The sequence below is a fragment of the Lolium perenne genome, chromosome 4, assembly GCF_019359855.2.
Source record: "Lolium perenne isolate Kyuss_39 chromosome 4, Kyuss_2.0, whole genome shotgun sequence".
In the NCBI taxonomy this organism is placed as follows: Eukaryota; Viridiplantae; Streptophyta; class Magnoliopsida; order Poales; family Poaceae; genus Lolium; species Lolium perenne.
The window spans coordinates 305,043,968-305,069,142 of record NC_067247.2 but is presented as its reverse complement, the minus strand read 5'-3'; the positions used below and the strand labels follow the sequence as shown (position 1 = coordinate 305,069,142).

The 25,175-nt window shown below is 46.9% G+C and overlaps 1 long non-coding RNA gene across 4 annotated transcripts; it reads left to right on the top strand.

The window, feature by feature from the left end:
* The first annotated feature begins 630 nt into the window (after positions 1-630).
* Positions 631-4,622, top strand: LOC127321645 (uncharacterized). 4 transcript variants are annotated; one of them, XR_007864240.1, is made up of 3 exons: positions 631-1,759; positions 1,891-2,564; positions 4,121-4,622. It is a non-coding gene; the product is annotated as an uncharacterized lncRNA (long non-coding RNA). The 4 variants fall into 4 exon arrangements; XR_007864241.1 differs by having other exon boundaries at positions 631-1,771; XR_007864242.1 differs by having other exon boundaries at positions 631-2,098; positions 2,434-2,564.
* The last annotated feature ends 20,553 nt before the right edge of the window (positions 4,623-25,175 follow it).

Genomic DNA, 25,175 nt, shown 5'->3' with positions numbered 1-25,175 from the left:
TTCCTTTTTTGTAAGATTTTTGAGTTATTTTGGGATTAACCACCAATTGACATTTGTTAGATTGATCTTTCTTTATCCTTTCCTGGGTACAGTTTGGTGTTGCGTAGCATTTTTGTTCTTAACTTACATAGATCAGTTCTCTTTGTTGGTGGAGCTGCGTTGGTGCGCGTAGCTATGCTGCTGGGAGTGGTGGGCCCATGTGAGATAGAAGCGGTTGCTCTGCACGATCTGTCAAATCTCCGGCGTGCATCTTTTCAGTTAATTTTGTCTCTATTTTTTGTTCTGTGTTACTCGACTATTCCATCCATGCAAACAAAGTCTAGAAAAATCGAGTAGCTACATATTGATTCGTAGCATGGGCGCATACATCCTCCTGACACGTTATACCACTCACGTCTTCCACACGTGGTGCTACTGTTCGGACTGATTCGGGTTACAGAAATCTTACAGGCTAACGTGGGCTGTGTTGGTTGGTTGAAATTTGATGCAATGCTGAAAACCCGGGGCTGAGTTTGGATTTGCACTGCCTCTGCGTGAGTCCGTAAGATTATTCCGTAGAAGTGTTCCTCTGCGTGAGTCCGTAAGATTATTCCGTAGAAGTGTTCCGTATGTGTAGCATTGCTCTATTTTCCTGCCCCGCGATGGTTGTCTTGGATGTCGCAAGCAGGACGCGCGACCCTAGGGCCGGAGCTCTCGGCGACGGAGGCCCTTGGCGACGCTGACGCGGAGTCCCACGCCGCCGGAGCAGTTGGCGAAAGCCAGCATGACGCGGCGGACGTCCGGGGTAAGCCCGACTGCGCGCGCCAGGTGCAGGTCGCCGCCGGGGAACCACGCCTCGCTGGAGGAGACGTAGACGAGGTGGGTGATCAGCGCGGCTCACCCTCCTCTCCCTACCAAGGCTGCTGGCAGCGCCGAGGAGGAGCTCCTTTCCTTCGTAAGCCGGGTGGAGGCGCGGAGGAGGAGCTGGACGCGGCCCTCCCCTCCCGAGTCAGATGGCGGCATGGAGGAGGAGTTGGCCGTCGTCCTCTCCCTCCTGACTGATAGCGGCGCGGAGAAGGAGCTGGACGCCCTCCTCTCCCTCGATCTGCACCTCCACCGGTCTCCCATGGCCGATGTCTTCCTCCATGGCTGCATAAGCAGCAACGCCTCTGGTCAGTGGTCACCAGCCCACCACCACCGTATGGGAGAGCCACGTGAGGAGGCCGATGACAGCGACCTAGGCGAGGCGCCGCGACGGCGGAAGCCGGCGCAGTGATGTGTCTTGCCGGCGGGCAGAAGCTTGGGAAGAGGCGGGTGACGGCGACGGCATTACGTTCGCCGAGCAGAGCAAGATTGCTAGGGTCGTGCGCAAGAGGGAGGAACTTCGTGAAGGGGTCGCGTGGCCGACCTCGCGGCCAGAGCGGACCAGGCCAGGCCAGGAGCGCGCAGGGTCTGCCGGAGTCGAGGCGAGCGGAACCACCTTCTTTCCATGACCGATCTTCTCCCTTTCTTCACTTTCCCTATCCTAGCTCCTCGCCGCGGCCGTTTCGTCGTCACCGCCATACCCGGTCTCCATCACGGCGCTGCCTTAGGCGACGCACCGCTGGGGTGGACGAGCTCGATGGGGGACGTTCCAGCCGCCCTCCTCCCGCTCCTATCTCTGGTGGGGGCCAACCCTCGCTGACGCCCGCATCAGGAGGCGCTCAGACACGCGCCACGACAAGCTCTGGCGAAATCTGCCTCCTCTATGCCTCGCAACGACAGAGCAATAGCACCGAAGGTTATTTTGCAGGTGTCTTCATTATAAGTATATGGTTGGGACTTGGGATCATGATCATATAGTTATTCCTGAAGGCTACACTGCAATTCAGATCAAAATTGAGGTTATTTTGGTTGGTTGCTGGACTGCAGGTCGTTGGTGATGCAGGCTTAATCCGTGCTCGCCCCTGCTTCCCTGCTGCCCAACGGGGTGTTGCCGAATGTGGATGCTGATGCGAGTACGGAGGCTGCTATAGCATTGGTGTAAGCTCGAGGACAAGGCCACTTGAGAGCGGAGAGAGGACGAAGAGGCAGGGTGGATGCCGTTGTCAACTGTTGACTTATCTTACAGTCACATCCAGTGTGTTTTGTTCACCTTTATATCTAGATTTGTGCTTTCTTATCAACGTAGGTGAAGTTAGTTTGGTGGTTTCAGATATGGGGAGTGGTGCTAAATACATTCCTTTATTATTTTCTGGCCAAATACAATTCTGGTGGTTTCAGATATGGGGAGGGGTGCTAAATACATTACTTTATTATTTTCTGGCCAAATACAATTCTGGAAGTTAAGAGTTTATGGTAAATATGTACCTCATGAATCCTGATAAACCAATTGGTAAAATAGTACTAATATACATCCGTTTATATTTAATTTCCCCTGCTCTCTCTGAAAATATTCAATTGTTTTTGTTGCAGATGAAATATATGTTCAGAGGATGTGTCTTGGTCTTGCCGCTGCCCTCTTATTTGTTTGGCTTGAGGGAGCATAACAATTGGCAATATGCATTGCAGGTTTATGTCTGAAGATTGTGGACTGGATGTTCGAGGTATGATGATTTGAAGCCTTTTCTCCTTGTGTTCTTTTGTTTTGCTCACTGCATTATTTATTTGATTTGGAAAAAGAAATTTTGTGTACAACATATTTAATCTTGCGAATCTGTCGTTCCTCTTCCATGTCCAGCTAATTTATATGCAACATCGGAAAATTTAATCCAACAGATTTGTTCATGAGGAGGCCATTTATTCACTCGTGTTTATCCCTTCCTTTGCATGTTGATGTTTCGCCTTTGCTCCTCTGTGCATTGTTGTCTTCTGCTAGACTATGGCATGTTTTCAATATTTATCTTTTCGTACTTTCTTAGATGTAGAACATCCTGTTTGTTCATGCATATGAATCAATTTTTAGTTATTTCTTGGCTTGCCAATTAAAGGACATACAATGAGTGAGTGGATTTAACCTGTAAAGATATAATCTCTTTGGTCTGGATGGTTACAAACGTTATGTGCAGATTCCAAGATTATGATAAATAGTATCTGCCAAATATTTCCTTTTAAAGATGTCTTCATTTGAAAAAGTGGCATCCCACGGTATATTGTCAGATCTATTAATCTCATTCTTTAAGAAAGAAAATGGTTCGAGGCTTTACGCATTGTAGTATGACTAATATTATTTGCAGTGCCCATCCTTTCATCTTGGCTTAATCGAATGTTCACACAGATAACAAATTTAACTGTTTTTGCCTGTAGGAAGTTTGATATGATCTCACTTTTATAAATTAGATATTTTCATTTCTTCCTTACTCAATTTAGGTTGGAGTTGCTGTCAGACTATATGAGCACAGTTGGTTGATCAATTAGATGAGACTGAAATGACCCAATACCCTTTGCATTTCTTCCTTTGTCAAGTTAGCTTGCAGTTGCGGTCAGACTACATGAGCACAATTGGTTGATCAATTAGATAAGACTGAAATGACCGAATACCCTTTCAAGACTATCTTCTCATGGCCCTAATTATCTATTTGATCAAATGTTTTTTCTTTATCCTAATATAAATTTCGATCTCAAGCAGATAGTGATAGGAACAGTAGCACCACCAAGGAACACTCCAAGATAGGCATACATGAAAAAATGGTTATCTAGCTGTTGCTGCCTCAAGGTAGCCTGTAATATGACATTCATGCTTAGATAAGTAGAAATTAAGTTTTTTTGCTTCAGTGCCATCTCTCAGTTAATGCACATGGTGGTAAACACAATTGGAACTCGGAATATTCATCCATGCAATTTAGCACTATTAATAAATCATGAGTACTTAGTTTTAGGAACCAATTGACAAAATACAACCTTTTCTCGCCCTAAGGATTACTTTGGAGGTCGTCACTTTGTGCATATGTTCAATTTCACTCCAAAGTGTGATCATGCTGGCGCAGCTTTGTAGAGAGAAGACCTCTAGAAGTGTATATGCAATGAAAAACTTAAAAAATCTGAAATGCTTCATAGTGGCCAGGTAGCCATAGCTGTGCTTCTTTTCTGCAGTTCCATTTCTGGTTATCTTCTACCTTCTGACATGGTGCTTACTTAGTGAAGCTTTACTATTCTTTTGAAGGAGTAGAAGCATCTCATCATGGAGTACCTTCCTGGTGGAGATATGATGACTTTGCATATTGGCAAGGACACACCGACAGAAGATGAAGCCAATTCTACATTGCAGAAACTGTACTTGCAATAGAGTCTATTCAAAAGCACAATTACGTTCACCGATATCGCATAACTCTTCTCTTGCTCTTATAATATTTTTGTTGATTCCAAAATCTAGCATGTATCTTTGTGTTCATTTTGTCAGGGATGTCAAGCCTGAAAATCTATTGTCAGTTCTCACCTACAGACATCGTAGCAATGGCAACACCAACATCTACTAAATGGGTGTTGTGTACCGGGTTTAGTATTTATCTACTAGATGTGTGTTGTGTACTGGGTTTAGTATTATAAATTAGACGTGTGTTATGTACAGGGTTTACTAAAATCCGTAGCCAAGTCCCTCTACCCACCTGCCTGTTATATCCTTGGATTTTCCGATCATGTGAATCAATAATGTGCTCACCTCTAAATGCTTTAACATGTTGCTTATACTCCGTTTACTCACCTCTACAGGAAGTGTACGCAAGAGAATTAGTAATTCGAGTAATGCATCGGAGGGACACACTCTGTCGCCATGGAAAACAACATTGTAACCTTGCTTATTCATTGGGTTCTAGATCTGATGTAACATACAATAGGAATGGTCTTGTGTTCTTCAGCTCATAGTTACATAGTGGCGCGGCGTGCCGCCGCGCCGGTCCATGCTAGTAAGCATTAAGAGGTATGCTCTCAGCTTTTTTATCAAGTGTATCTATAAGAAGAAGTAACCGGTCCCTCTCTTTTTTGTACAAGCTATTCGTGTTTTTTGCCCATCCTCGGAGAAATCCCCTAAGATGTCGGATTTTATTCTGCCATATGTCAATGGGAGTGTCCCCATGTGAAACAGAATTCCACTCTAGCTATAATATTCGCGAAACCCTCCTGGCGCAACCATGAAAGCTCAAAAGAAAACTACGCCTTACTTCTGAGGTGAGCTTGTTCACCTGAATCGAGAATAAGCGGAGTATGGCTAGATTCGGCTCTTGCCAAAGCACGAACACTAACAAGAGGGAACTTTTGTTCCCATTTAACACTTGTCAAAACTCTGTCTAATTTCTCATAGGTGGGTGTATCTCTGCGACTCGCCCACGTAAATTGTCTGCCTGATAGAGCAATCTCACGGAGGTCTAAGCTTTCGATGATGGCATTAAAAATAAAAGGCCATCTGGTGTCAAAATTATTGTTACTTTTATCTTCCTTTCTGCGCATAATATTAAAATCCCCCCAACTAGCATGGGAAAAAACTCGGCCTCACAAACACGGACGAGTTCGGCCAAAAAATCTGGTTTATGTATTTTTGAGCTGCTCCATAAACGGGAATAAGAGACCATTCAAAACCATCAACTTTTGACCTAAGCTTAAAATTAACACAATGTTTTCCATTAATCACTCTATTCACTTTTAGTGTTGTATTGTTAATACCTACCAGAATACCACCTGATCTCCCTTGTGGAGGTAGGCAATAACATATGAAATCAAGGCCTCCAGAGAGACGACCAAGAAAAGGAGCTGAAAAGTCTTCTCTACCCGTTTCAAATATAGCAAAAAAATCCAATTTTAATATCGGCCTCCAAGAAACACCCCAGTACCCCTTGTGGACTCAGAGCCATCTCTAATAGGAACATCTCTCATAGTAGCATGAGACGATTGCAAAAAAGCAATGCATACAGCCGGTTTCCCTTGTGGAGTGTGAGGTGAAGCAGACAACTCATCAGACGGGTGAGAATTAGGTGTATGAATGGGCGAAGGATCAACACACTGGTAGAAAAAGAGGCTTCCGTCCAGCCCCTTTAGTCGCGAAAATATAGGAACCGCGACTAATGGAGTCTTTAGTCGCGGTTCGGGAGGCGAACCGCGACCAAAGGCCTGGGCCCAGGGCGCTCGGTGGCCAGCTGGTGGACGGGAGGAGCTTTAGTCGCGGTACCTTTAGTCGCGGTTGGCCAGGCCAACCGCGACTAAAGCCCCACCCCTATATATACCGTTAGTCGCGGTACCTTTAGTCGCGGTTGGCCAGGCCAACCGCGACTAAAGCCCCACCCCTATATATACCGTTCAGCCCACAGCACTTAGCCATTTGGTGCCACTTCTCTTCACAAACTTCACAAGGGGGTGTAGGTTTGCTTTTGGCTCCTCTTATGCACACAAAGTGTTGGATGAAATGCCCCAAGAGCATGAAACAAACATGATATGAAGTGTCGGAGCCACACTTGAGCTTCCTCATTTTTTTTCCTCCTCGATCGCGGTTAGCAACTTGAACCTTTCATATATATGTGTCATTGATAAAATATGCATGTGTGTAGTCCATTGTTTAATTTCTATTGTTTGTAGCTAGTTAGTTTAACAAATGCATGATGGTTAATTATATATTTTATATTATAATAATGCAGATGAATCGACAATGGATGTACGGTAACCGACTCTCCGGCGAGTTCACTACAGGTTTGAAAGATTTCCTCGTAGTGGCTAATGCGAACAAGCAGAAGGGTTTTGTTATCTGTCCATGTGTTGACTGTAAGAATCAGAAGGGTTACTCTTCCTCAAGAGAAGTTCACCTGCACCTGCTTCGGCACGGTTTCATGCCAAGCTATAATTGTTGGACCAAGCATGGAGAAAGAGGGGTTATAATGGAAGAAGATGAAGAAGGGGATGATTTCATCGATGAAAACTATCTTGATCATTTCGGTGATACTTTCATGGAGGATGCTGAAGGTGAAGGTGAAGGGGAAGGTGAAGGGGAAGGTGAAGGGGAAGGTGAAGAAAAGGCACGTGATGAGCCCGCTGATGATCTTGGTCGGACCATTGCTGATGCACGGAGAAGCTGCGAAACTGAAAAGGAGAGGGAGAATTTGGATCGCATGTTAGAGGATCACAAAAAGTCGCTGTACCCAGGATGCGATAATGGTCTGAAAAAGCTGGGCTGCACACTGGATTTGCTGAAATGGAAGGCACAGGCAGGTGTAGCTGACTCGGCATTTAGACTTGCTGAAAATGTTGAAGAATATGTTTCCAAAGAATAACGAGTTGCCCGCCAGTACGTACGAAGCAAAGAAGGTTGTCTGCCCTCTAGGTTTAGAGGTTCTGAAGATACATGCATGCATCAACGACTGCATCCTCTACCGCGGTGAATACGCGAATTTGAATGAATGCCCGGTATGCACTGCATTGCGTTATAAGATCGGAGGCGATGACCCTGGTGACGATGTTGAGGGCCAAAAACCCAGGAAGATGGTTCCCGCCAAGGTGATGTGGTATGCTCCTATAATACCACGGTTGAAACGTCTGTTCAGGAACAAAGAGCATGCCAAGTTGTTGCGATGGCACAAAGAGGACCGTAAGTCGGATGGGCAGTTGAGACACCCCGCAGATGGAACGCAATGGAGAAAGATCGACAGAGAGTTCAAAGATTTTGCAGCTGACGCAAGGAACATAAGATTTGGTCTAAGTACAGATGGCACAAATCCTTTTGGCGAGCAGAGCTCCAGCCATAGCACCTGGCCCGTGACTCTATGCATCTACAACCTTCCTCCTTGGTTGTGCATGAAGCGGAAGTTTATTATGATGCCAGTGCTCATCCAAGGTCCGAAGCAACCCTGCAACGACATCGATGTGTACCTAAGGCCATTAGTTGATGAACTTTTACAGTTGTGGGGCAGACCTGGTGTCCGTGTGTGGGATGAGCACAAAGAAGAGGAATTTGACCTACGAGCGTTGCTTTTCGTAACCATCAACGATTGGCCTGCTCTTAGTAACCTTTCGGGACTGTCAAATAAGGGATACAATGCATGCACGCACTGCTTACATGAGACTGAAAGTGTACATTTGCCAAATTGTAAGAAGAACGTGTACCTTGGGCATCGTCGATTTCTTCCGAAAATTCATCCAGTAAGAAAGAAAGGCAAGCATTACAACGGCAAGGCAGATCACCGGCCGAAGCCTGCGGAACGCACTGGTGCTGAGGTATTTGATATGGTCAAGGATTTGAAAGTCATCTTTGGAAAGGGAGCTGACGGGCACACACCCATGTGGAAGAAGAAATCTATATTCTGGGAGCTAGAATATTGGAAAGTCCTAGATGTCCGCTCTGCAATCGACGTGCATGTTACGAAGAATATTTGCGTGAACCTCCTAAGCTTCTTGGGCGTGTATGGGAAGACAAATGATACAAAGGAAGCACGACAGGACCAGCAACGTTTGGAAGACCCTGATGACTGGCATCCGGAATGGTTTCAAGGCCGTGCCAGCTACGCTCTGACCAAAGAAGAGAAGGTCATCTTTTTTGAATGCCTGAGCAGTACGAAGGTCCCGTCTGGATTCTCGTCCAATATAAAGAGAATAATAAACATGGCGGAGAAAAAGTTCCAAAACCTGAAGTCTCACGACTGTCACGTGATTATGACGCAATTGCTTCCGATTGCTTTGAGGGGGCTCCTGCCGGAAAATGTTCGAGTAGCCATTGTGAAGCTATGTGCATTCCTCAATGCAATCTCTCAGAAGGTAATCAATCCAGAAGTTCTACCACGGTTACAGAACGATGTGGTCCAATGTCTTGTCAGTTTCGAGTTGGTGTTCCCGCCATCCTTCTTCAATATTATGACGCACCTCCTGGTTCACCTAGTCGAAGAGATTTCCATTCTCGGTCCTGTATTTCTACACAATATGTTCCCCTTCGAGAGGTTCATGGGAGTATAAAAGAAATATGTTCGTAACCGTGCTAGGCCAGAAGGAAGCATCGCCAAGGGCTATTGAAATGAGGAGGTAATTGAGTTTTGTGTTGACTTTGTTCTTGACCTTAAGCCGATTGGTCTTCCTCGATCGCGGCACGAGGGGAGACTAAGTGGAAAAGGCACGATCGGAAGGAAATCAACGATATGTATGGACGGCCATTCTATGACTGAAGCACACAACACAGTTCTGACCAATTCCAGCTTGGTCGCTCCGTACTTTGAGAAACACAAGAATATTTTACGCTCGGACAACCCGGGGAAGCCTGAATCCTGGATTAGGAAGGCCCACATGGAGACTTTCGGTAGTTGGTTGAGAAAACATTTAATGAATGACATTGATGTTGTAGATCAGCTGTACATGTTGGCCAAGAAACCATCTTCGACTATAACGACTTTCCAAGGGTACGAGATAAATGGGAATACATTTTACACGATCGCCCAAGATAAAAAGAGCACCAACCAAAACAGTGGTGTCCACTTTGATGCAGCAACCGAGAATGGGCAAAAGGTCACATATTATGGTTACATAGAGGAGATATGGGAACTTGACTATGGACCCTCCTTTAAGGTCCCTTTGTTCCGGTGCAAATGGTTCAAGCTAACAGGAGGTGGGGTAAATGTCGCTCAGGTTTTCTATGTGAAGGACATGAGTAGCAAACCGAGGAAATGGAAAGATAAGAAAACGATCAGTACATCATGCGATGATCCAAAGCGCCACATTGTTCTTTTAGGGAAAAGAAACATCGTGGGAGTGGAGGAGAAGACAGACATGTCAGAAGATTATAATATGTTTGGTGAAATTCCGCCCTTCAAAGTGAACACCGACCAAAGCATTAAGTTAAATGATGAGGATGCTCCATGGATACGGCCCAATCATAAGCAAGCAGGGACACAAGGGAAGAAATGATGTGTAATAACTTATTGTACCAAACTTTGTTGAATGGATCATGTGAATTATATTATCCGTGATGTGTTTTGGTGTCCATTTTCGAATGATTCGATTGATTCAAGATAGCACTGATGATACATGAAATTTGGAGTGATTTAGTCATACTCCTGCCTAGGCGTATAATATGCATACTCGTAGTCTTCATAGTCGCCGCCGTTGTACTGGTAGTCGTCGCCTTCTAAGTTGCCGCCGTCGTCGCCGTCATTCGTCGGCCGCTGTCGTCGGGCGGCGCTCATGGCTCGAATCGAGGGTAGCGCAGCGGGGATATCGCCGGCCGTGATGTAGTCCATGACGCTCTGCAGAGTCCGGCCGTACCACCATAGCCGACGGCCGGCCTCGTGGAAGTTCCCAGGAGGCAGACCGTCCTCCTCATACCTGGCGAGCGCCCTCTCACGCCGATTGATGAAGAAGGCGTCCCAAGTATGCTGGTTATCGGGATGCCAGCGGGGATTCATCCGCTGCTCCGGCGTGAGGTCGAGGTAGTAGTGGTTCGTGATGGCCGCCCGGCGCGTAGTACCCTGAGGGATGGGAGGGACCGGCACGCCGCCGGCGCTTAGGCTCCAGCCGGCGGGGACGCGGTAGCCCGGTGGGCAAGGGTTGTTCGAGGCGCAAAGCTCCTCCACCTGCTGGTAGGTTAGAGTGGGTGCGGTGGAAGCCATGAGAGAGTGATGAGAGATTGTAGAGATGTGATAATGCTGGCCAAGCCGGGCTACATATATGTAGTGAGAAATGGCGGGAAAAATGGGAGCGGGAAGAAAGAGGCGGGAAGAAAGTGGCGGGAAGAAATTGGCGGGAAGAAAGAGGCGGGAAGAAAGAGGCGGGAAGACAGTGAAGAAATGGCGGGAAGAAGAGGAATCCAGAGCTGGACATCTAATCTTTAGTCCCGGCTGGCGGGAAGAAATATTATTTGTATTTTTAAGATTTTTAAATGAATTAGTTTTATTTTTCTGAATTTTTTGATATATTATTTATATTTTTAAGATTTTGAAATGTATTAGTTCTATTTTTCTGAATTTTTTGATATATTATTTGTATTTTTAAGATTTTTAAATGAATTAGTTTTATTTTTCTGGATTTTTTGATATATTATTTGTATTTTTAAGATTTTTAAATGAATTAGTTTTATTTTCTGATTTTTTTATATATTATTTGTATTTTTCACATTTAGAAATGAATTAGTTTTATTTTTCTAAATTTGTTGATATATTATTTTGTATTTTTCACATTTAGAAATGAATTAGTTTTATTTTTCTGAATTTTTTGATATATTATTTGTATTTTTCACATTTAGAAATGAATTAGTTTTATTTTTCTAAATTTGTTGATATATTATTTTGCATTTATAACATTTACAAATGGAAAAAATTTCGAAAAAGGCCTTTAGTCGCGGTTGGCCTGGCCAACAGCGACTAAAGCTCATTTCCGCGGGAACCGCAAAAACGGGCGAAAAATGGGCTTTAGTCGCGGTTGGTGTGGCCAACCGCGACTAAAGGGTACCCTTTAGTCGCGGTTGGCCACACCAACCGTGACTAAAGCCCCTCCCTTTAAATACCCGCGCCCGCGGGGCGGCGCATCACTTCTTCTTCCTCGCCCGCTCCGTCTGCCGATCGCCGCGCCCGAAGCGCTACGCCGTCAGGCTGCCCACCGTTGCCGGCCGTCGCCGCCGCTCGCAGTCTTCTCTCTCGCCGCGCCGCGCCGCCAACCATCGCACCTCGTCGTCGCCGCGCGCAAGCCGTACCGGACCGGTGCCGCGCCGCCGCCGCCACGTATCGCCGCCGCCCGACGACGACACGGCGGCGTAAGGACCGCGCGCGCCGCCGTCTCGTATCGCCGCCGCCGCCTGCCTCGATCTCGGCCGTCCGCCGCCGCTGCCGCGCGCCCTCGCCGCCGCTTGCCGCCGGCGGCCGTGTCCTGCAGAGAATGAAGAACACGAGAGGGAGAGAGAAGGGTCAGGGGACGCCTAGCCGTCCCACTTTTTTTTTGTTTTTTTGTTTTTTTAATTTGTAACTATAAGTACTTAACAAAAAATTACTTAACAAAAAAAGTACTTAACAAAAAAATACTTAACAAAAAAAAGTAATTAATAAAAAAGTACTTAACAAAAAAAAGTACTTAACAAAATCAAAAAAAGTACGTACCGCCGGGGAGGGAAACAGAGAGAGGGAGAGGAGAGAGAGATCGAGGAGGCCGGCCGGCCTTTTTTTTACAGTTAATCAAATTTGTAACTAAAATTTGTAACTAATTAACTTCAAAATTGAAACTAAAATTTGTAACTAACTTCAAAATGAACTAAAATTTCACTTAAAAAAGAACTCAAATTTGACTTAAAAATTTTGTCTTAAATTTTTTGACTTCACTAAAATTTGACTTAACCACCGCGCGTATACGGAGGGGGCAGCGAGCCCCTCGTCGCCCCCTCCGTATACGCGCGGTGTTTTTTTTTTGGATCGAGAGGGGGCGGCGAGGGTTATGTGTGTTGTCCTCTCGGCACCGCCACCGGTCTCTCGGTCACGCGGTCACTGCGAGGCGAGGTCGATCGTCCGCATATACACATCTAATACGCGTCCCCCCTCTCGCCTCCCTAGTCGCCCTCTCTCTTTATATGTAGAAGAGATGTGATAATGCTGGCATATACACAATTAATTAGTTTTTACTACATGTTTTCAGGACTGACATATGGCGGACGATAGAGCTGACCCGATTATGGCCAACTATGATCCGGCAGCTGAAGAACATATAATGGGCCTCATAAACGGCGATATTATTTATGTGCCGACCGAACAAGATGAAGAAGAGGATATCTCTTCTTATCTGAACCTTGGCGGTCAAGATGAAGGCCGTCAGCAAGATGATGCCGAAGAAACGTCGATAAACGACGATCTTCAATTGGAAGTAGCAACCACCTCCGGCGCCGAGGTATGTATATACATTGAGCCTCTGGTGATACAAACTTACTGATTTGAATAAATATGTGTGTACTAACGCGCGCGACTCTCTTTCTTATTTTAGCCCTCGGCCGGATCGTTGAAACAATCGAGTACGTCGTCAAAGCGTGGCGCAACCAAGACGCTGAAACAAGGAGAAACATATACCATCGAGGTTGTCGACAGTGCAACCGGCAAGCCGCTGGAGCCCGAGAAGAACGCCACCAAGTTTATCAACCAATGCGGCGCCGTTGTTAGAGACAACGTCTCGATCACCGTCCAGGAGTGGAATGAGCCAAAGAAGGCACGTCTTGGTTTCACTTTTGTCGAGAAGAGAACAAAAAAAGATTGCTTGCAAAAGCTTATGGAACATTTCGTTCTACCTCCGGAATACAACAAATTCGATGAGGAGGGTAACAAGATTGAGGAAAACAAGAAGAGGAGGAGGCTAGTCAAACAGTTCGCTCTTCAAAAGATGGCCAGTGCATTCCGGAAATTCAAGCAAAATCTAGCCCGTGACTATGTCAACAAGAACAAGACTCCGGATTTCAAAGGACAATATGAGAAACTGAAACATGATTGGCCAGAATTTGTGAGGCAAAAGAAATCGGAGCAGTTCACTGAAATATCGAAAAAAATAAGGAAAATGCGGCTAAGAAGGAGTACAATCATATTATGGGGCCAGGAGGGTACCGCCTTTGGGAGAATAGGTGGGAGAAGATGGAGAACGAGCTGAGGGCGCGAGGAATCCGTCCAGGTACGGAGGGATGGGACCCAAGGGCCAAAAGCTAGTGGTACGGGCATGGGGGAACGCTACACCCGGAGACAGGGGTGTGTGTTCACCGGAACGTATCGTTTAAACCCACCCAAGCCCTTATTGACGCAATGAGGGATGCTCAAGAGGGGAAGATCAAGTTCAACAGAGAGAACGACGTGCTGACAAAAGCCCTTGGGAATCCTGAACACGGAGGACATGTACGAGGCATGGGGAACATTCCGTGGAAAATAGGGTTCTCCCAGAACGATGACCCGTACGGTTACAGAAGCCGTAAGAGAAAGATGGATCGGGATGCAGATGTTGTGGCGCGGTTGGTATCGGAATTCGATACGATGAAGAAAACCGTGAGTATACTAGTACAAGAAAGATCGGCAGCTGGGACGCATGAAGAAGCAGCGTGGCTTCCACGGAGGCCCCGCCGGCTACTGATAATGCACCGGCGATCGATATTACTGCACCGGAGCCTCCTCGCTACCCCGTGGACGATGTAAAGGAGATGAAAGAATGTCATCTGCATTATCCGGCGGTGCTTTACCATGTTTACCTGGAGCACTCCACCACAACAACCCCATTCCAGATGGCTATGCTCGTGTCACGGTGGAGGACATAGTCCCAGGGTTTGAGGACCTGGAGATTGACATTGCTACACCCGAAGGGGAGAGAAGACTTGGAGGTGTCAAGCGCCAGTTCATTCTATGGAAAAAGAAGTTAATCAAGTTTCCAGGCGAGGCGCCAAGGCAAACAAGTCCACCCCCCTCGGGTGGTGGTGGCGGCGGCGGTGGTGGTGGTGGTGGTTCACCTACACCTCCTTCACGTCAGCCGACGTCGCCCCCAGTCCACAACGTCCGGCGGGTGATCAGCCGCCGCCCCCCAGTCCTCGTCCGGCGGGTGATCAGACGCCGCCCCCCAATCCACCTCCAGCAAAGAAGCAGAAGCAGTCCTGGACTATTAACCCGGACCCTTATGTACCTAAGACCACAAAGGTACCGGAGCCATCACTGAAGCCTCTCCCCACAAGGCCTTGGGAACGTAGTGCCGAGGAAGTTGACGCGGCCGCGACTGCTGATTATGAGAAATGGAAGGCGGACTGCAAGAAGAAAAGAGAGCCCGAGCCCAAGCCAGTATATTCTGACAAGCAAAAGAAGTGGGCTAAGTCATTTTTGAGCACACCGTCCCAAGCCGCGAAGAATCTGCCTGACGACTATGCACGTGAACTTCGTAGGCAGGCACTCATGTTGAAGGAGAAGAAAGAGCTGGCGGAGAAGCAGGAGAAGAAAGCCTTGGAGGAGGCCGAGAAAGAATTAGCAAGTAAAAAAACCGGGAAAGGAGTTGCCCAGTCATAGTGAAAGCCGCCGGTCCGGATGCCCCCGATATCATAGCAGCTGCGGCAGCACAGGGATTGACTGTAACGAGTGCCAGAGAACAAGCGGCCAACTTAGGTATGACTCTTCGTGCACTGTTAGGCCTTGATGAGGCGCCAGTGAAGGAGGTAGTAATTACATATGTGCGGAATGGGCCCCTCGTCGAGCCTGCGCAGGAAAAGGATCTACCTCAACAAATGAAAAATCTGCTAAATTGGTACAAGGGTTACATAAAAAATAAAAACGCCAAAGAATATATTTATGCGGAAGTTAGACATGAGCATCACTTCAAACATTACTATGTAACAGTTGATCTGAGTGAATTGTTCCAGCTGTTCAATCTGCGCGAGCTCGACAAATCTATCATCAGTTGCTATGTTCTGTAAGTGATTTATTTGAACCCCATCTCGTTCATTGCCTGCACTATATATATATATATATTGTCCTAACTATCTTGTTGTGTACGCTATTATGCAGAATGAAGATTAAGGAATGCAGAGTAAGGAAATTCCTTGATGTTGGGTTCATTGACCCACACATCGTTAATTCATATGTGTTAGAACACCACCCCGCCGACGTGGAGGAAGACCTGTGGCGGTTTCTTTCAAAGCAGGAACTCAAAAGTGATATTCTATTTCCTTACCATTTTGGGTGAGTGTTTCTGTCTTGAGCACATTCTCTTTTGTTTACTCCATGCATGGTATGTGGCTAATCGATGAGTTATGCATGACTGTGCATGTATCGTGTCCGCAGGTTCCACTGGATTCTGCTAGTAATTCAATTTCACACCTCCACAGTTCTCGTCCACGACTCTCTGAATATGGATCCAAAGCTTTGGGCCGACATGAGAAAAATGATGCAGAAGTAATTATTTTCATTCATTTGAGCTCTATATCGATCGGCCTATTTCGTTCATTTCCTAATATCAAGTAACTAATTAATAACTCTCTTGTTCATTTAATTTTCTTTGCCTCGTAGGGTTTGGAGACGGTTCGCAGATGAAAAGTTCGGTGAATTCCAAAAAGAGCTACAATTTAAAAGGTCAGTATCTGGGACTGGGGATATTCAGCCACCGGGGACCAATCTATGTGGATACTATGTTTGTGAGATGATCCGGTGATACACCTCTGAGCGGGTTCCGTGTGAGAACAATATCAAGAGGAATAACCTCCGGAAGATGCTTAGTCCAGAAGCTCGCTTCCGACCACTTCAAGAGGAACTAGCTGGATGGTTCGCGAGGGAAGTCATCGATCCTAAAGGAGAACACTATGTAGAGGACGTAGAACTTCATATGCACTAAATTATGTATGGAAACTTGTTCAAAATTGTATATGGTCATCCGATATTGAATATATATTGTATATTCCTCTTGAATTCTCTTTGGTTCTAATTTCAAATTTGTTTGAAATTGTACATTCATATGCATGTATGTAGTACCGTAGAATATGTGAAACTCCTTCAAAATTAAAATAAAACACAAAAGAAATAAAACAATAAAAAGAAACCAGGTTTAGGGGGGGGCTAAAACCCTAAACCTGCGGCGGCCTTTAGTCGCGATTGGCCGGGAGAACCGCGACTAAAGGTCCTCTGCCCCGACGGACTGCTGGCGGCCACGTGGACGTGCCTTTAGTCGCGGTTCGTAAGGAACCGCGACTAAAGGGGGGGCCTTTAGTCGCGCTTAATTGATCGCGGTTGCGCAACCGCGACTAATGGCAGTTGCGAACCGCGACCAAAGGCCGTTTTGCTACTAGTGGCACCTCCAACCGCCCCACTTTGAACCACAAAAGTACCAGAGAGATGATGAACTTGCTCCACGTGATGAAATTCAAAAGAGTCGGCAATATGAGACACCTCGGTATTCTGATCATTTGGCAGGGAAACTTGGGTATTAATATCACACCGAGGTTGCTCCTCCTCGTCCTCCTCAACCATCAGAGACAACAAACTAGACGGTGCAGACATAGACCCAGGAGGGAGGGATGCAATACATGGAGAAAGAAAAGAGTCACAATAATCATCCCCAGAACACAACTGAACGTTCGCTGCCGCATCCACCATGTCCTCCGATTTGCTAGAATCTTTCTGTTGTTGCTCCAAATCTAAGTCCTTATGCAAAGTAACATCCAAAATTTTATTCTTATCGTGATCCTCCATGTCATGCGATTTATCAGTTTCCTTCGTAGCGTCTTCATATGCTTTATCATCCTCTTCATCCGCATACCCAGTGATGACCCACAAGTATAGGGGATCGCAACAGTCTTCGAGGGAAGTAAAACCCAAATTTGTTGATTCGACACAAGGGGAGCCAAAGAATACTCATAAGCCTTGACAACGGAGTTGTCAATTCAGCTGCACCTGGAAAAGCACTAGCAACAGGGTGATGTGAAAGCAGTGGTAATATGATGCGGCGCCAGAAAATAGTTGGTACTACTTTGATGGCGTGTTGACAGGGAAATATGACGCGACAGTAATATGAAAGCAATAGTAACACAGCAGTAGCAGTAACACAGAGGAGATGACACTGGAAAATATCCCAGCGCGCAATTGATTGAAAAGCAATGATGATGAAATAAAGGACCGGGGTTCCCAACGATCTACACTAGTGGTAACTCTGCAGATAACAAGTGTTGGGTGAACAAATTACAGCTGGGCAATTGACAGAATTGAATTTAGCATTAAAACAAAATATCCAGTCTATTAATATCGTAGGCATGTTTTCCATACATAGTCATACGTGTTCGCAATGAGAAACTTGCATAACATCTTTTGTCCTACCAGCCCGTTTGCAGCGGGGCCTCAAGGGAAACTACTGGTAATTAAGGTACTCCTTTTAATAGAGCACCGGAGCAAAGCATTAACACTTGGTGAAAACATGTGATCCTCATATCAAAGCCATCTCCTCCGGTTATCCCAATTCGAGATCACTTTGGGGCCTCGGGTTCCGGACAAAGACATGTGCATACAATTTGTAGATACAATCTAAGAAACAATTATAGAGGCTAGATCTAAGATCATGCCACTCGTGCATTAGTGACAAGCATTAAACATAACAATATTGCAGTAACAAATACTTCACAAACTTATAAGATATACTGAACATAATGATCAATCTATCGGATCCCAACAAACACAACACCGATTACATCTTATGGATCTCAATCATGTAAGGCAGCTCATGAGATCATTGTATTGAAGCACATGGGAGAGAGTACCATCTAGCTACAGCCAAGAACCCATAGTCCCTGCGGGAACTACTCACAAACCATCACGGAGTCGAAGTGGAGGCGGTGGAGCCGAAGGCGATGGCTCCGGGGGCACTTCCCCCTCCCGGCAGGGTGCCGGCACAGAGACTTCTGTCCCCCGAAACTTGGTTTCGGCGATGACGGTTGCTACGGAACTTTTCGTGGATGGAGGGTCAGGTCCCTGGGGTTTTCCCGATACGAGGAATAAATAGGCGGAAGGGCAGAGCAAACGAGGCGACGAGGCGCCAGTACATGGCCCAGGCGCGGCCAAGGGTGGGGATGCGCCTGCCCTATGTACTGCCACGTGGCAGCTCTCCTGCATGTGTCCTTCTGGCTCCGTCTTCGTCTCGGGAAAATAAGACTCTGGGCTTTTGTTTCGTCCAATTCCGAGTAACTTTCATGTACAACTTTTTTGAAACATAAAAACAGCTGAAAACAGGAACTGGCACTGCGGTACTGCGTTAATAGGTTAGTCCCAGAAATGTCATAAAATGATGCAAAGTGCACATAAAACATAGAGGAATTGGTGTAAAACAAGCATGGAGCATCAAAAATTATAGATACATTTGCAACGTATCAACATCTCCAAGCTTAACTCCTGCTCATCCTCGAGTAGGTAAGTGATAACTAACAAATAATTTTTGAAGTGACATGCACCTTCAAAGTTCAAAGGATGACTAAATACAAATAATTCAATCAATAATAATTTTGGGACCATGCACATAAAACTAAGAATGACAATTGTGCTCTCTTAATGGTGCATGAACTTAGAAGATGAAGACTCAACATAAAGTAAAAGAAAGGCCCTTCGCAGAGGGAAGCAGGGATTACTCATGTGCTAGAGCTTTTTATTTTGAAAGCATGGAAACAATTTCGTCAACGATAGTAATAATTCATATGGGTTATGTATAAAACTTCCTATAAGTTGTAAGCCTTATGGATCGAATACTAATAGTGCCCGCACCTTGTCCTAATTAGCTCGGATTTCCATGGATTATCATCGCATTACATATGTTTCAACCAAGTGTCACAAAGGGGTACCTCTATGCCACCTGTACAAAGGTCCAAGGAGATAAATCGCATTTGATTTCTCGATTTTGATAGATCTCAACTTAAGGACATCCATACCGGGACAACATAGAAAACAGATAATGGACTCCTCTTTTTAATGCTTTAAGCATTCAACAATAATAATATTCTCATAAGTGATTTTGAGGATTTGAGTGTCCAAGCTGAAACTTCCACCATGATACATGGCTTTGGTTGGCGGCCCAATGTTCTTCTCTAACAATATGCATACTCGAACTATTTCAACTCATGGAAAATATCCCTTACTTCAGACAAGACGAACATGCATAGCAACTCACATGATATTCAACAAAGGTGTGACAGGTTGATGGCGTCCCCAGATAACATGGTTACCGCTCAACACTACTAGGAATTAGCTTATAGCCGCACTTCTTACCGCCGGCACGCTCGGTTCGAAGATGCCAGCAGTAAGTTACCGCCGGCGAGTTGGTTTGAGGTTGCCGGGGATAGTCCCCTTACCGCCGGCGAGTTGGAACTGCAAACGCCGGGGGTAAGTTGGACCGAGAGCACCTGAATGGCCCTCCCCTTACCGCCGGCATTTTGGTCTAGGAGATGCCAGAGGTAATCTAATTACCGCCGGCAAAATCTATGTGCATGCGACAGGGGTAAAGTGGGATCCTATGAGTCATTTGGGCCAAAATTACGGCCGGCGTCTATGATTCATTTTCGCCGGGGATAAAAGAGACCACGACCAACTGGAAAAGGAGATCACGACTCACGAGTCCAACCAACCGAGTCAATCCCTCTCCTTCGGTCGCAGCCAGCACCGCTCCTCCCCCTCTCTTCCTCCTCGCCATGACCCACGCCGCCCGCGCTCTCTCCCTCCCGATCCGTCCGTCCCCGACCTGCCTGGATCTGCGCTGACTCGACCTGCGCCACCCGCGTGCGCCATACAACATCCTCCACCAGGTCCCCGGAGCTCGGCTTCCGCTTCTACCAGGAGGCCAGCCACATCGGCCGCCCCGCCACCGCCGGCGGCGACCTCGACACCGTCACCACCATGGAGGTAACCCCGCCCCCTCACTCAGATCTGGCCCTCCGCAAGGAGACGGGCCGAGCCCGGCCGCCGGCGACCTCGCCACAGTAGCACATGTACCCTGGTTCCGACTTCCAAGCGACGCCTCCCGCCTCCTGGTCCAAGTGCGCGCGTCCGCCGTCGACGTATCCCACGCGCGGTCACTGCTGCTTGCGTGAGGCAGCTCCTTGTGACGGTAAAGCACACGTCCATTGGGAACCCCAAGAGGAAGGTATGATGAGTACAGCAGCGAGTTTTCCCTCAGTAAGAAACCAAGGTTTATCGAACCAGTAGGAGATGAAGGCCACGTGAAGGTTGTTGGTGAAGGAGTGTAGTGTGGCGCAACACCAGTGATTCCGGCGCCAACGTGGAACCCGGACAACACAATCAAACTACTTTGCCCCAACTTAACAGTGAGGTTGTCAATCTCACCGGCTTGCTGAAAACAAAGGATTAAACGTATGGTATGGAGAATTATGTTTGCTTGTAGAAAACAAGAGAGAACAATGATTGCAGTAGATTGTATTTCAGATGTAAAAGAATGGACCGGGGTCCACAGTTCACTCGTGGTGTCTCTCCAATAAGATAAATATCATGTTGGGTGAACAAATTACAGTTGGGCAATTCATAGAATAGAGAAGCATATACATATCATGATGACTGATACGTCTCAAATGTATCTATAATTTCTTATGTTCCATGCTACTTTTATGACAATACTCACATGTTTTATACACACTTTACATCATTATTATGCATTTTCTGGCACTAACCTATTAACGAGATGCCGAAGAGCCAGTTGTTGTTTTCTGCTGTTTTTGGTTTCAGAAATCCTACAAAGGAAATATTCTCAGAATTGGACGAAATCAACGCCCAGGGTCTTATTTTTCCACGGAGCTTCCAGAAGACCGAAGAGCATACGAAGTGGGGCCACGAGGTGGCCAGACCATAGGGCGGCGCGGCCAGGGAGGGGCTCGCGCCGGCCTATGGTGTGGGCCCCTCGTCATCCCTCCAACTCTGCCCTTCCGCCTACTTAAACTCTCCGTCGCAAAAACCCTATTACCGAGAGCCACGATACGGAAATACTTCCAGAGACGCAGCCGCCGCCAATCCCATCTCGGGGGATTCAGGAGATCGCTCCGGCACCCTGCCGGAGGGGGGAATCATCACCGGAGGGCTCTACATCACCATGCCCGCCTCCGGATTGATGCGTGAGTAGTTCATCCTTGGACTATGGGTCCATAGCAGTAGCTAGATGGTTGTCTTCTCCTCTTGTGCTATCATGTTTAGATCTTGTGAGCTGCCTATCATGATCAAGATCATCTATTTGTAATGCTACATGTTGTGTTTGTTGGGATCCGATGAATATTGAATACTATGTCAAGTTGATTATCAATCTATCATATATGTGTTGTTTATGTTCTTGCATGCTCTCCGTTGCTAGTAGAGGCTCTGGCCAAGTTGATACTTGTGACTCCAAGAGGGAGTATTTATGCTCGATAGTGGGTTCATGCCTCCATTGAATCTGGGACAGTGACAGAAAGTTCTAAGGTTGTGGATGTGCTGTTGCCACTAGGGATAAAATATCAATGCTTTATCTAAGGATATTTGTGTTGATTACATTACGCACCATACTTAATGCAATTGTCTGTTATTTGCAACTTAATACTGGAAGGGGTGCGGATGCTAACCCGAAGGTGGACTTTTTAGGCATAGATGCATGCTGGACAGCTGTCAATGTACTTTGTCGTAATGCCCTGATTAAATCTCAGTAGTCATCATGATATGTATGTGCATTGTTATGCCCTCTGTTGCCTGCCAAAACCCACCGGCGAGCAGCGACGAGCAACACGAAGAGCCTGGAGGCTCCCAGAACTGCTGGTGGGCCCTGGTCCCTCGGGCGACGGCCCGCAAAACTCCGGCACACGTCCTGGCTGTTGCGAGGGCGTGCCACCTGACCTATACCTGGTCAGGAAGGTGATGGATTGCTTCAATTATTTTCCTGCATGGCAGACACGTAAACATTAAATCTGAGCCTCGATCGGCTCTCAGGTTATCCTGTGAATCAGCTCAAAGAGCCGATTCACCCATGGTTCGTATTGGATCTACGAACATGGGGATCCTGCTTGATCAATACCAAGTTAAATCAATCTACGATAGTCTAGGGCTTTCACCGCATAATTGGAACGTCCTACGCTTAGTTGAGCCTGGCAGATACGAAAGATAATAGGAAACTAATCCTAGAAGGGGCCTAAAAACCAACACAGAGTCGATTCCCGGAACAACCCCTCTTGGATCGGCAAACCATACCTTGCGCACTACTGGATCGTTCAACCCGTTTGCAAGGCCTAACCATGCGGATATCAAACAAATCCTTGAAGAACAAGGAACAACTATAACAGACTAGATCTACTAAACAAAGTCCAAGCAAGATGCTGCCCTTACACCTAAAATAGGTGCAAAGGCAGCTAGATATTCAGGGGCAGCATAACTAAGCAAACATATCAGAAAAGCATCGATGCTAGCCCCAAAACATCTATGATAATGGTATTACTCGCCATCAACAAGGCTTCAGTACGAGCAACACAAAACAACTAATAAACTGATACTGCCTAGATCGCAAGATGCGATCTAGGCAGCATGGCGCTTACCCGCAAGAAACCCTTGAAACAAGGGGTGGCGATGCGCCTAGATTGTGTTTGTTGTGAACGTGATCGTCCTCCTTTCTCAATAACCCTAGGTACATATTTATAGTCCGTAGACTTTCTATCTTTGGAATAAACCTAACTGTGTACGAACCAAACTCTATCTCTTAATTCTAAACTGAAACGTGATCTACTATAATGTACAGATATACGGGCAATCTAGCCCAAACTCTCGCACGAGGCCGATTCAGAAACACTTTATGTGCATATCCTCTAAGCCCATCTCAATCACAGCCCATCTCCTCATTTGGCTAAAATCCGGCGATAACACAAGCCCCCCTGGTTTTGGCAATAATAATTCCAAAACCACTCTGTTTTCCTTCATCGGGTTACGCGTTGCAGAGCAGAACCGCTACAGTGCCCTTCCATCATGATGCCTTGCCTTCTCAACTTCTCCGTACTGCACGATTTGACAGTTTTGGCACCGCATCCTCGAAAACTGCCACAGCATTGAATCATCTTCCACTGTATCCCCTTTATTTAACCGCATCCGAGCAGTTTACCTCTTCATCCTCTTGTTCTGCATTAGCAATCGACACTCCCCTCCTCTGCAACCATGGACTCCTCCTCTGCCTCCTACTCTTCGGGCCTCTCCTCCCAATCCTCCTCCTCCCGTGAGCCGACGTCGGAGTACGACCCGATAGCGGCGTACAAGGCCCACGCCCCACTGTGGTGGGACGAGGCGGATTGGGACTTCTCCGTCGGGTCAGAGGATGACGAATCCTTGACCGACGGGGAGGATAACCTCCAGTTCCTCGTTGACGGGGAGTTGGAGGAAGAGAGCGACGACGACGCCTTCTCCTGGGGCGAGGACATCTCCTCCGACGAGGAGGATGAAGCGGAGGACGACACCTCCTTCGACGAATACCCGCCGGCGAAGCGCTTCCGCGCTGGGTCGGAGGACGACGACGACGACGACGAAGAAGAAGAAGCCCCTGCCGACGGCTTCAGCAGCAGCGACGACGACATCGTCGGCAGCAGCGCCGATGGCAGCGAGGACGGCGACGACGAGGGCAGCGACGGCGGCGACGGCGCCGGCCCCTAGATTAGGGACTACTAGAATAGGGCTAGTAGTAGTACATTAGGCAGCAAATCCTCCTTTTGTGAGCAATCGGCTCTTATTGTAAAAACCCCTTTTAATCAATGAAGAATGCTTCTATGTCTGATTTTTCCGATTGTCAAAGTAGGTCAACGCACAAAGAGCCGATGGCAACGCATCGGCCTTTTACCATAAAACGCCAGTAAGGCCAGACTCAGTTACCTATTTAGACAGGTCCAAGCGGACATTCCCCAAATTCAAACGGTAACCTGTGACCCTCGTCTAAAAGACCAAACCCAGATCTCCAATTGCCCATTGAACAGATTCAACTCGCGGCAACGCGAGTCCCAGATCCCCAACCGCGCAGATCCATCTTCGCCAGCGAATCAGATGGCGGAATCGTCCAATGCCAACGCAACGGTTTCTGGCCTGAAGGTAATCTTTAACTGCCCCTCGCCACCTGAGCATAGTGTTAGAACTAATAGCAAAGATCTGAATTAATGCCTTATTCCACCATTAATTTTAGGTATCAGACATTCTGTTGCCGCATCCTTCTCTTCCAAACTCTCTTTGTCTTGGCCCCCGTACTGTCGAGAGTCCTGCCCATCTGATTTCTTGCGAGGCCAATAGGATCCCCTTTGTGAACCAGAATTTAGATCTAACTTCCTGGGCCGACTGCTTACGAGCCTGGCCTAACCCTCCTGAAGATTGGGTTTCCTGGTACAGTCGAGTATCCAAAACTTACCAGTCCAAATGGGAAACCACAGGAATAGCCGATGCTCTGTCCTTATCATTGTCTCCCCTTGAGAAGCATGAAAACCTTCTAAAAACCATCGGCTACTTCTGGTCTGATGCTCTGAACTGCTTCATGTTTGGCCACGGCCCCATGACACCAACTCTGCTAGATGTGGTAATGATCACTGGCCTAGACATTACATCCCCCAGCCCCTCTGCCTTTATGCTGCCAAGGGTCCCTTTCAAACTCTCTTCCAAAACAGAGTGCACAAGCTGGGGTGCTTACCTTCGACGCCACATGAAAAATAAAGGCCCTGTAACAGAGAAAGAACACACGGCCTTCCTAAATTTCTGGTTGGAACACTTCATATTCTGTGGCCCTTCACTTGCTCCGACCAAGAATTATCTTCCCTTGGCCTATGA